Here is a 12,508-nt window from a genome sequence, read left to right as displayed (position 1 = left end):
GGGTCCAGCTGCAGTGGATCCAGGGAAATTCGAAGCGTGGATGGCATAGGTGAGGAAAAACTTATTTATTTATTAATATAAGATTAGATTAGGAAGAAATAGTGTAGCAGGAAAACTTGGTTTACTTGGAAAGCCACTAAAGTTCCAGACAAGGAGCTTGCACCATCTACGTTAGGCCACCGGCGTCCTCTTGAATAGCGGGGGGTGCCCCACCTTGGGCTCCCTCTCACATGGATCTTAGAAGCTGGAGCGAGTAAGTAGACATGGCGAGCCTCCACGCCCCAGATGGGAATTCAGCCAGAAATTAGAGTAAAGAGAAGACATGGGGGAAACCAGTCCAGCGACTGGCCTGACCTCTATTGTCTAGAAAGGCCTTTTATACCTTTTTGATTGTACATAGAGATCAATGGATAATACAAAATTATGCAGCATCAGCAGCCCTGACTCTTATCAAAACCAGGCTTTCTCTTTGCACACCTAATTGTATACACAAGTCTTAGGTGATTTACATCATCTTCTGGCCAGAGGGCCAATTAACATTTTACGGCCCTTTTCTGATAAGGGTTTGTCAACCTGAAGACTTATTTGTGTTGTTCTTCCCAAAGTAGAGTGCCACTCTCAGAAAGCACTAAATAAAGTTACATTCTTTCATAGCAAAGATACAACAATTTATAACAAGTAAAAGGAGTACAGTGATTTATAACAAAGAAAAGTAATTAACTCAAAAGTCTAGTGTTGCTAACATCAAAACTATTATATGTCTTTTTCCATATCCCGTTTACATTGATTAACATCCTCCCAGGTGCCTAAAAGATAAAGAATATAGAGGCCTGGCAGCAATCATTGAATCAACAGTGAAATCCCGTCACCAATATGACTTTTAGCTCTTTAGAAAAGGCTCTGTATCTTAAGATGCTTTAAGCTTTGTGCCTCTTGTGATTGCGGGGCTGTAAACAATCCACAAATTGTGAACAGTCTGGGGGAACCTGTTAGGCAAGTTAGAGAGTTATCAGAGGGGATTTTAAGCCGAGACATTCTTTTGCAGGAGACTGAAGACCTGAATTAACTTTTTCCAGAGAGTGTCAGAAAAGTAGAAAAGTACAATAAGGCAGGCAGATTCTTATTTTGGGGGGTACATGCTCAGGAAATACCAGGGGGAAACCCTGAGGCCTGATTCATCTTGCCCATCAAGGCCTCTGCCACATGACCTTGTCACGGGTGGGATTCCTCACGCTGGCTCCCAACACTTAGGGTCTAAGAAGTGTATTTGTTTATAATTCCATTTAATATGATTAATGTAAAGCCAACTATAGCAAACCATACCAGTTTCTAGACTCAGAACATTTGTATATCCTCCTTAAAAAGCTAAAAAATTTTAGCTTTTTAACATTGAAATAGCTTAGAAGGAAAAAGCAGGGATGTGAATGAGACAGATCTCATGCATATTTCCTGCTAAAATTTTAGGTGGACAATTCTATCAACAATTTGCTGAACTGCTTTCTATTACTTAGCAACATATAATTAATAAAATATTACATAAGTCTGATTTAATCCTGCTGAAAATTCAGTTAAGCTTTTTATTAATCTTACCAAGTCTGACAGGAAAGAAAAGGCACAATCAAAAAGTTGTTTAAAGATAATTTAATGAAATGCTATTTACAGCAGTAGATGCAGAGTTGCTGTTGTTCAGTTGCTCAGTTGTGTATGACTCTCTGTCACCCCATGGACTGCGGAATGCAGACTCCCCTTCCCTTCCCTTCACCATTTCCCAGAGCTTACTCAAACTCATGTGCATCTAGTCAGTGATGCCATCCAAATGTCATCCTCTATCATCCTCTTCTCCTGCCTTCAATCTTTCCCAACATGAGGGTATTTTCTAATGAATTGACTCCTCAGATCAGGTGGCCAAAGTATTGGAGTTTCAGCTTCAGAGTCAGTCCTTCCAATGAATATTCAGGACTGATTTCATTTAGGATTGATTGGTTTGATCTCCTTGCAGTCCAAGAGACTCCCAAGAGTCTTCTCCGGTATCAGAGTTCAAAAGCATCAATTCTTCTGTGCTGAGCTTTCTTTATAGTCCAACTCTCACATCCATATGTGACTACTGGAAAAACCATAGCTTTGACTAGATAGACCTTTGTTGGCAAAATAATATGCCTGCCTTTTAATATGCTATCCAGTTTGGCCATAGCTTTTCTTTCAAGGAGCAAGTGTCTTTTCATTTCATGGTTGCAGTCACCATCTGCAGTGATTTTGGAGCCCAAGAAAGTAGAGTTTGTCACTGTTTCCATTGTTTCCCCATCTATCTCCCATGAAGTGATGGAATTGGATGCCATGACCTTAGTTTTTTGAATGTTGAGTTTTAAGCCACTTTTTTCACTCTTTTCACTTTCATCAAGAGGCTCTTTAGTTCCTCTTCTTTCTCCCACAAGGGTGGTGTCATCTGCATATCTGAGGTTATTGATATTTCTCCTGGCAATCTTGATTCCAGCTTCTACTTCATGCAGCCCAGCAATTCGCATGATGTACAATGCATATAAGTTAAATAAGCAGGGTGACAGTACACAGCCTTGATGTACTCCTTTCCCAATTTGGAACCAGTTCATTGTTTCATGTCCAATTCTAACTGTTGCTTCTTGATTTGCATTCTCTGGAGGCAGGTAAGATGGTCTGGTATTACCATCTCTTGAAGAATTTTCCACATTTTGTTGTGATCCACAGAGTCAAAGGTTTTAGCATAGTCAATGAAGCAGAAGTAGATGTTTCTCTGGAATTGTCTTGCTTATTTTATTATTCAGTGGATGTTTTCAATTTGATCTCTGCTTCCTCTGCCTTTTCTAAATCCAGCTTGAACATCTGGCCGTTTTTGGTTTGTGAACTGTTGAAGCCTAGTTTGGAGAATTTTGAGTATTACTTTGCTAGCATATGAGATGAGTGCAATTGTATGGTAGTTTGAACATTCTTTGGCATTGCCTTTCTTTGGGATTGGAATGAAAACTGACATTTTCCAGTTCTGTGGCCACTGCTGAGTTTTCCAAATTTGCTGGCATATTGAGTGCAGCTCTTTCGCAGCATCATCTTTACGGATTTGAAATAGCTCAGCTGGAATTCCATCACCTCCACTAGCTTTGTCATAATCATACATACTAAGCCCACTTGAGTTTGCACTTCAGGATGTCTGGCTCTAGGTGAGTGATCACACCATCATGGTTATCTGGGTCATTAAGATCTCTTTTGTATAATTCTTCTGTGTATTCTCACCACCTCTTCTTGATATCTTCTTCTTCTGTTAGGTACATAACATTTCTGTCCTTTACTGTGCTCATCTTTGCATGAAATATTCCCTTAGTACCTCTAATTTTCTTGAAGAGATCTCTAGTCTTTCCCATCCTATTGTTTTCCTCTATTTATTTGCATTGAACCCTTAGATAGGCTTTCTTACCTCACCTTGTAAGAACTCTGCATTTAGATAGATATATATTTCCTTCCATCCTTTTCTAAGCTATTTGTAAAGGCTCCTCAGACAACCATTTTGCTTTTTTGCATTTCTTTTTCGTAGGGATGATTTTGATCACCACCACAATATTACAAAACCTCTGTCCATAGTTCTTCAGGCACTCTATCAGATCTACTCCTTTGAATCTATTTGTAACTTCCACTATATAATCATAAGGGATTTAATTTAGGTCATACCTGAATGGCCTAGTGGTTTTCCCTACTTGTGTTGTTGGAAGAGGGTGTTTGCTATGACCAGTGTGTTCTCTTGGCAAAACTCTGGTAACCTTTGCCCTGCTTCATTTTGTACTCCATGGCCAAACTTGCCTGTTACTTCAGGTATCTCTTGACTTCCTACTATTGCATTCCAATCCCCCATGATGAAAAGGACATCTATTTTTGGTGGTAGTTCTAGAAGTTCTTGTAGGTCTTCAGAGAACCATTCAACTTCAGTTTCTTCAGGATGCATGGTTGAGTAGAACTGAAATGAATGGTAAGACTCCTAGGGACCTGCAGTAGCTATAATCTATGACCATACCTAGCTTACGGGGGAGAGAGTACTTTCATTAGAGCTTAGCATTACAGCCATTGATGTGCAGTCACCTGAATATCACTGTGACCATAGAGAATGCAGCCATTGACCAAACATGGCCCAGGATTAACAGAGCAGGGCTTCCCTGATAGCTCGGTAAAGAATCCATCTGCAATGCAGGAGACCCCAGTTGGATTCCTAGGTCAGGGAAGATCCACTGGAGAAGGGATAGGCTACCCACTCCAGTATTCTAGGGCTTCCTTGTGGCTCAGCTGGTAAAGAATCTGCCTGCAATGAGGGAGTCCTGGGTTTGATCCCTGGGTTGGGAAGATCCCCTGGAGAAGGGAAAGGCTACCCACTCCAGTATTCTGGCTTCACAGTCCATGGAGTCACAAAGAGTTGGACATGACTGAGTGACTTTCTCTTTCACTTTCAACTGTCTCTTTCCACCTACCCTTTGGCCAAAATTATAACTATTGGTCAAAGGATCTAAAGGTTAATCTAAAGTAGAGAGAAGTCAGAAAAGGGTGGAAAATAATTCTGCACAGCAACTCAAGTAAAGTTATCACAGAAGTATAGTAAAATTAAAAAATAATACAAATTTAAATACTAAATATTTAAGTTGGAAAAGCTCATATGCATATTGAAACTCTCTTGATAAAAAAATATTTCTTAAGGTTAAATGATTGCATACATAATTTTGAGATATACAAATAATAGCTCAAACAATTAAAAATATGTATTATATGTATTTTACTTTCAGTAACAGCCATTTAATAGAAGAATAAAATGAAGAGACTCATTCTACTTCACAAGTTATCTCAGAGTCCATTCCTATAAAGAAAATGGACAATGGAATATATTTCTAAATTTACTGTAAGAACTCTATGTGGTCATTAAACAAAATATTCAGGAAAAAATGCAATAAAATCTTAAATATATGTTATATAATATAGAAATAGCACTAATTGAAGATTTACTTTAGGCAATACGTCAGAGCAAATGTACTGGGAATCCTCTTACCATAAAAGGAATGGCTCTTGATTAATTACTAACTGTTAAAGTAGATGAATCTGTATCTAAGAAAAGTCAGCATAAAGCACATGAAGATGATGTAGTTTCATTGAAGGATGTAGAATTTAGAAACAATGGTTAGAGGCAGGCAAGGAATCAAACACAAATATTGAACTATATATTCAGAAAAAAGAAAACGTAGTTCAGTGTAAAACAAAAATAAAAACTCTCTCAGACAAAGAGAAACAGGAAATTAATCAATAAGAAAACTGCCTTTTAAAAAATGTTAAAAGAAGTTCTTCAGGAAGAAATAAATGATTTATTTATTTTAAAACAGGTTAAAAGAAAAACAAAAAACACTGAGCATCCGTGAAGAAAGCAAGAATTTTGGAGAAGGAAAAAGAAGGTAAAATAAAATATTTCATTGTTCTTATTCTTGAGATTAAAATTAAAAAAAAAGCCTGCCTAATGACAATAATACCAGTGTACTGCATGTTTTTAGGATATGACTAAGTGAAATGAATGGTGATAATGTAATAAGAAGCAGGAGGGATGAAGCAGAAATAGGCTAAATTAATGCTTCTGCACTACACATGAATCATGTTATTTGAAGGTAGAATTTGATTAGTTTAAAATGTATACTGAAAATTATAAAGAAACAAAAAATAAAACACAAGAAATCAAGTAGAATTGACTTGCTAAGACAGTCGACAATAGGGAATTACATAAGATACCCAACTAAAACAAAGGAAGGCAGAGGGGAGCTAACAATAGGTATATAAAAAGTCATATCTTTTTAAAAGAGCGGAGTAATAACATCAGAGAATTAAAAATACTACATACATTTTTCAAATGTATAATATGCTGTTTTCAAATGATAAGAGTGAGGAACAGATATATATGAAGGATGGAAATACACTCATAGTGGCTTAATAAAGAAAAAATAGATAAGTTGGATAAAACAATATTTGAGCCAATAGGTATTATTTGGGACAGTAAATTTTATCACACCATAATACATGATTTATTTAGATATTTTTATAGTTTTAAATATTTTTTTACAGTCTTAACCTAAAAGGTAACAATAAAGTACGTTACAATTCAACAAATCTCCTGTCTTTCAACACAACTCACACAATTAGATAAGAAATAAACAAATATCAACTGAAAACATTTAATTAAATGAAAGATTTTGGTTGAAAAACATTCATAGAAATCAGCAGTGTGAAAATATACATTTCCAAGCAAGAAGTCATGAATTATGTATGGAGAATAAAAATATATATTTGAAAATTATGAAAATAATTCTAATTTCAGTAATTCATTCATTAAAAATAGTATGAATTATAAAAGGCAGACACTTAGTGATAACGTAGCTACATTAATAAAGACAAGATCAGTAGATATGCCTCCCTGATACATATTGGAGGCCCCCAATAGTGTAGAAGCCTAAGTGATATAAGCAGTCAACCTTTCAGCCTCAAGTGCTAGCAGTTGTTGTGCCTTAACTGCCTTAAAAATGCCTTATCACAGCTGATTAAATAAGCTTCATTTCAAATATGACACCTGAGGTATGGCTTTGGTTGCATAATAAGTTATTGCAACTATAAACTATTTATAAAGAGGATAGATTCTTATTAAACCTGTCCAAATAACCTTGTTGCCATGGAAATACAAACTCTCAACAAGTGATTCCAAATTCTGGAGGAGTCAAGTAGGGAAAGAAAAGATAAATGGTTCATTTCTATTTACAATAGCATGGTCTACCACTGCTGTGAGTTATGGACAGTTTCAGAGAAAGGTATTCCTTGTATCCAGAAAATAAAATGTTAAGACATCAACAATTTTTGAAAAAAAAAAAAAAAAAACGCTGCATCCCTTATTGGTTCATTTACTTCTTTGTAATTTTTGTTTCATTGGATCTTGGAATATTAATCTCATGGTCCTTTCTCAGTTGATGTTCTGAATATTCTGATTCAGACTAATGGTATGGTCTTAAAACTACCTAAGTCATGTCCTAAGAAGCTATATCAAAGTACCTGGCACACTGTTTCCAACAGGACTGTGAGAGAGTCTTCTTTGTTGGAGATGCCTTCTGGCAAGCAGCTGATTAACAAGCATTGTCATGGAAACACCCTGTAAAAACAAAACAAACAAACATCTACCTGAAAGTAGATAACAAGACTTAAAGTGCTATACTTAAATTATGGATGATGGTTATCAAAAGTGAAAGATCTGTTGAGAACTCAACTACAAGTTTAATATGAAAAAAAAAAGGAATAATGCAGTTGACAAGGGAAATTATTTTCTATGGCATGTCAGTCTAAAAATTTTAGACAAAATATTTATGAGTTCAAAAAGTGAATATATCAAATTTGTAAAATGGATAAGCATAATACAAAGAAAAATTCTTAAATGTAAAATAGAGTAATTGTGAGACACAGTATACCATTAATATATTAAATACATAGCATAAATATAATATAAAGGCTTCCTCAGTTGCTCAGCAGTAAAAAAATATCCACCTGCAATGCATAAGACTTGCAGAAGATGTGGGTCCGATTCCTAATTCAGGAAGATGCCCTGTAGTAGGAAATCATAACCCATACCAGTATTCTTCCCTGGGAAATCCCATGAACAGAAGAAACTGGCAAGCTGCAGCCCCTGGAGTTGCAAAAAGTCGGACACATCTGAGCCACTAAACAACAGCAACATTGATAGAATATACCAACAATATATCATCAAATAAGGAAATTCAGTAAGATGGAGTAGGTCATACACACACACACACATAAATATATTTGTTGGTATATTAATGAAGTTTCATATTTTCATAATTAAGTGATATAAATTCACAGTTAAAAACTAATGGCCTAGAGTATACTGGATTAAAAAAAATAAAGTGATGATCAAGTTAATATTTTAAAAAATAATTAAATTTATAATTGATGACACTAAAATGTTATGTAATATGAGAAGCAGCAGCAACACTTTATAAATGGAAACATATTGAAAATGTAGAAACTGACATAACTCTAGTAACTTCCCAGATTCTTACCAACTGAGCTATCAGGGAAGCCCAGTAACTTCCCGTGCAGCATAATATTCTGAAATACTTATTTTACCAATCACATTTAACTTCAGAAAGGTTGAGCAGCACATCTGAATTAATGATTAATAAATAATAAATAATTAAAAATTAATGAAACTTATCAACAAAAATCCCATATGCTACATGCATGCTCAATCATGTCTGACTCTTTGCAACTTCATGAACTGTAGCCCTCCAGGCTCCTCTGTCCATGGGATTATCCCAACAAGAAAACTTATCAATAACAATAGTAATGTATCAAACAAGCCTATTTCTATCATCTCTCTTTTTTATTTTATTTTTTTTTTGCATTTATTTATTTATTTATTTATTTATTTATTTTTTATTTTTTTTAAATTTTAAAATCTTTAATTCTTACATGCATTCCCAAACATGAACCCCCCTCCCACCTCCCCATCTCTTTTTTAAAAGTAAAAAATATTTTCTAATGCCCCAGGAGCTGGAATTCTGAAAAACAGTTTTGTTCCAAAAGATACTATTTAGAATATGAATTTGAAAAGGCAAAATATTAAAATTTGTCAGGAAGTTCATATATTAGATTCAATAAAAGCTTAGTTTATTAAAAATCAATTCTTAGTTACCTATTCAATGAAAATGACAACAAAAGATATTAAAAGTAAATATATGAGGCAACATGATTGTAAGGAAATGAAGCTCATTCAAAAGTGAGAAGTCTTTGCTTTCTCAAATAATATAATAAAGTCAACATAAAACACAGGAAATTAAACTAAGTCAAAAAATTATTTCATTTTATGCAGATTATTCCAAAGGTAAAGAAAAAACATTTATAAGCTTTTATTAAAATAAGATCAATAATCTGAGACTTTTTAAGAGAAAAATTAATGGCAAGAATATTTAATAATATTTAATACTAAAGTTCTTTTTGAGAATTTTATAAACTCATCAAATCTTAGCCATCTTTGACCTAGAAAAATAAAAATCCATTTCCATGAATCTTGTACAACTTTACATGTCTACTTAGGTTTGTTCTACACTTTTCTCTGACCCTGGGACAACTAGTCATTTCTCTTTGGGGCAAAACTACTCCTTGTTTTTTTTTTTTAACCCTTAACAACAACAACAAAAAAAAAACAAGAAAACCCACCATGCACTTTGTATATAAAATTGTTCCTTTCTGCTACTAACACTTCTATTCATATATATTATATATAACTTATAACCACAGTAGCTTCTTTCACAAGTTGGATAATTGTGGACTGTCATACATCAGTATTTTATTGAAGACTGGAAAGCTTATGAATATACAATTCACATGTTTTCATAGAAACATGTCACTTATATTACAATTACTGCAAGTAACATGAATAAGGATACACACCAATCCAAATAAATGTACTCTCTAAGAATAATAGATAAAAAGTACATGATTTTTTAACATTACCAAGTTTATAAACAGATGGTGCTTTTATATGTAGTTATATATTGCAGTTTTACAGATAAATTTATAATTTTATGAAAGACTGTTAAAAGCAGGTACTCTAAATTCTTATGAATTTGACATTATATTTTTAAATTCAATTAATGGAAGATTTTCCAAGGCAATCTGAGTATAAAATATATTTAGTGTTTTATGTTTTACTCTTCTTTTTAAGCAGTAATATTTTTGCTAAACCACATATGATTGTTATCTATTCAAAGCCAAATATCTGCCTTGGTATGAGAAAAACAGTTAACTACCAACTACTTCATCTACCTTATCTGCAGGATTTACAAGTGTTTCTGTATTTTAAAATAATTATGTAAGAACCCTAAAAAACTATCAAAAATATCATTTTAAATAATTGTGTTATTTTTTAAAAGTAAGCACGTATATTTTTTAAAAGAGAATTCCATTAATTCATGTTGTCACCAAGGTACAAATGAATCTCAAAGGAAATATTAGAATTAATTTTTTTCAAGTTTACTGCTGAGATGTTCACAAGCCATATCTAATAGTCTATCTTGGGAATAATTGCTGGTAATGGGAATCCTAGGGAAATTATTGCCTGCTGCTGTGAATTAGGAGTGCCACAGGTGGTGTGCATCAATTGGAATGGGTTAGAGGAGAGTAGTAGTCTGAGCCAAAACTGCTTAAGCTTGATTTGTGGAATCGTCTCTGGATGCTTCAGACATAAACTGGCTACTTACAGCAAGGCCTTTTTTTTTTTTTTTCAAACAAAACAAAATGGTGCATGTATAAAACAAAACACAGGTTGACCATCATGTTTTTAATATGTAAAAGTGAAATATCTTCAAGACGTGAAAGAAACATACTTTAAGGCAGATTTCTGAGTGAATATGAACTATTTTAAATTAAGGTTAACAATGGATATTGCAAATCTCTGGTTTATTTTGCATAGATTTAAAATAATCAATAACAAATTGTATTGATTGGTTACTGGTATGTCCTCCTATTATATTTCAGGTATCCAGTACATTTATAAACAGCACTATTTGACTCTATTATTGTTACTATTTATCTCCCTAGTTGAAGAAAATTTATGACTTATCCCCAGTGAATTGCCTTATTATGGTCTGATGGCTCACTATATATAAATACCTGGGGATTATTAATTGGCTTTTCTTTATAACAATAAAGTTATGGTTATTTCAAATATTTCTATTTGGATTTGTGTTAATCCTATGATTATAAATTATTTTCAGAGAAAATATTTTAGATAAATATCAGGTCAGTCTACTAATTTAAAGTAAATAAATTTAAAATGCCAAATACAGTATCCCTACGATTGTTGATAACTTTACTTGAAATATAACTTTGAATCACAAAAAATAATGAATACATACACTATGATATTAAAACTGAAAAACGGAAGTACCTATAGACTGAAAAAAAAAAGAAAACAAAAAACTAGATAAGATGTTGATTCCCATTTACCTCTGCCATTATATCCAATCATGACAAATTAATGCAAAATTAGCTAAATTCTGAGGTCTAAGATAATTTTGGACTACTTTCCAGAGATAAACTAAGAACATTTGTGAAAGGAAACTACTTCAAATGTAATTTAAATAAAAGAAAAAATGAGAATGTTAGAACAAATTCATAGGGCTAAGCAAACATTCAAAATAGTGGGAATAAAAGGTTAAAAATCCCAGGAGTGATTTTACTGAAGTGATTCCCATGTTATTTGGTAAAACTGATACAGAATGACTCATTTATGTGACCCATCTACATGCTGGAAAATGAAAATACATTTCTTGCCATTCAAATAACTTGCTGTTCAAAACATTTGATTATTTGAGATTAATCTGAGCTGTAGAAAGTCAAAATAGATGTAATAAAACCAAAATGCACTGAGATTTTTTTAATAAGAAAGAAACCCCAACTTTTGGAGACAATATTTTTTCATAGGATAGTTAACGCAGTTTCTTAGAAGTGCTTAAAAGTACTATCTCAGCTATAACATGATTTAGTCAACATTAGTGAAAGATCTTGCAGGGATTAAACCTGAATCTCCTGCATTGCAGGTGGATTCTTTAACCACTGAGTCAATAAGGAAGGCTAAAGTGAAAGTGAAGTCGTGTCCGACTCTTTGCAACTCCATAGACTGTAGCCTACCAGGCTCCTCTGTCCATGGGATTTTCCAGGCAATAGCACTGAAGGGGGTTGCCATTTCCTTCTCCAGGGGATCTTCCCAACCCAGGGCTCGAACCCTGCATTGTAGACAGATGCTTTACAGTCTGAGCCACCAAGGAAGTCAAGAAACATAAACTTTAAAAAGGAATTTTTTTTTTAAATTATTGTAAAGAGAACTTACAACCACCGTGGGGTCTAATGGTAGTGTTCCTATGAAATAATTGTAAATGTTTCCATAAAAATAAATTATAAAAGGATATTAGTAAGATAAATTTAGATAAATACTAATTTTTCAGAGTCCAGTCAGAAAGAAACCTTTCTGATTATGTATTAATAACAAAGAGAATTTAATGCAGAGAATTACAGATGTGGTAGCTTAAGAAGGCGAATCAGTGTTTGTGAAGAAATTCGGACACAGAAGTCAAGATACTTCTTCAATTCTTAAGACGGAGGGACTGATAGAAGATGGAGTGTTACAAGAGCCCAGAAGCCAGAGTCATTTGCAGAAGCTGAAGTCATAATAGACCTATCTGGAAGGAATTATGCTGTAGACTAAGTTCTTATATTGAAGTTCATATGAAAGCCCAGATTCGTATGTTGAATCTTAGTCTCCAATGCAGTAGTATTTGTGCGTGCATGCTAAGTCGCTTCAGTCATGTCCAACTCTTTGCAACCCCATGGACTATAGCGCGCCAGGCTCCTTTGTCCATGGGGGTTCTCCAGGCAAAAATACTGGCATGGTTGCTGTGCCCTTTGA

The sequence above is a fragment of the Ovis canadensis genome, chromosome 10 (genome assembly GCF_042477335.2).
Source record: "Ovis canadensis isolate MfBH-ARS-UI-01 breed Bighorn chromosome 10, ARS-UI_OviCan_v2, whole genome shotgun sequence".
NCBI classification, from domain to species: Eukaryota; Metazoa; Chordata; class Mammalia; order Artiodactyla; family Bovidae; genus Ovis; species Ovis canadensis.
Note: the sequence above shows the minus strand (reverse complement) of the source record.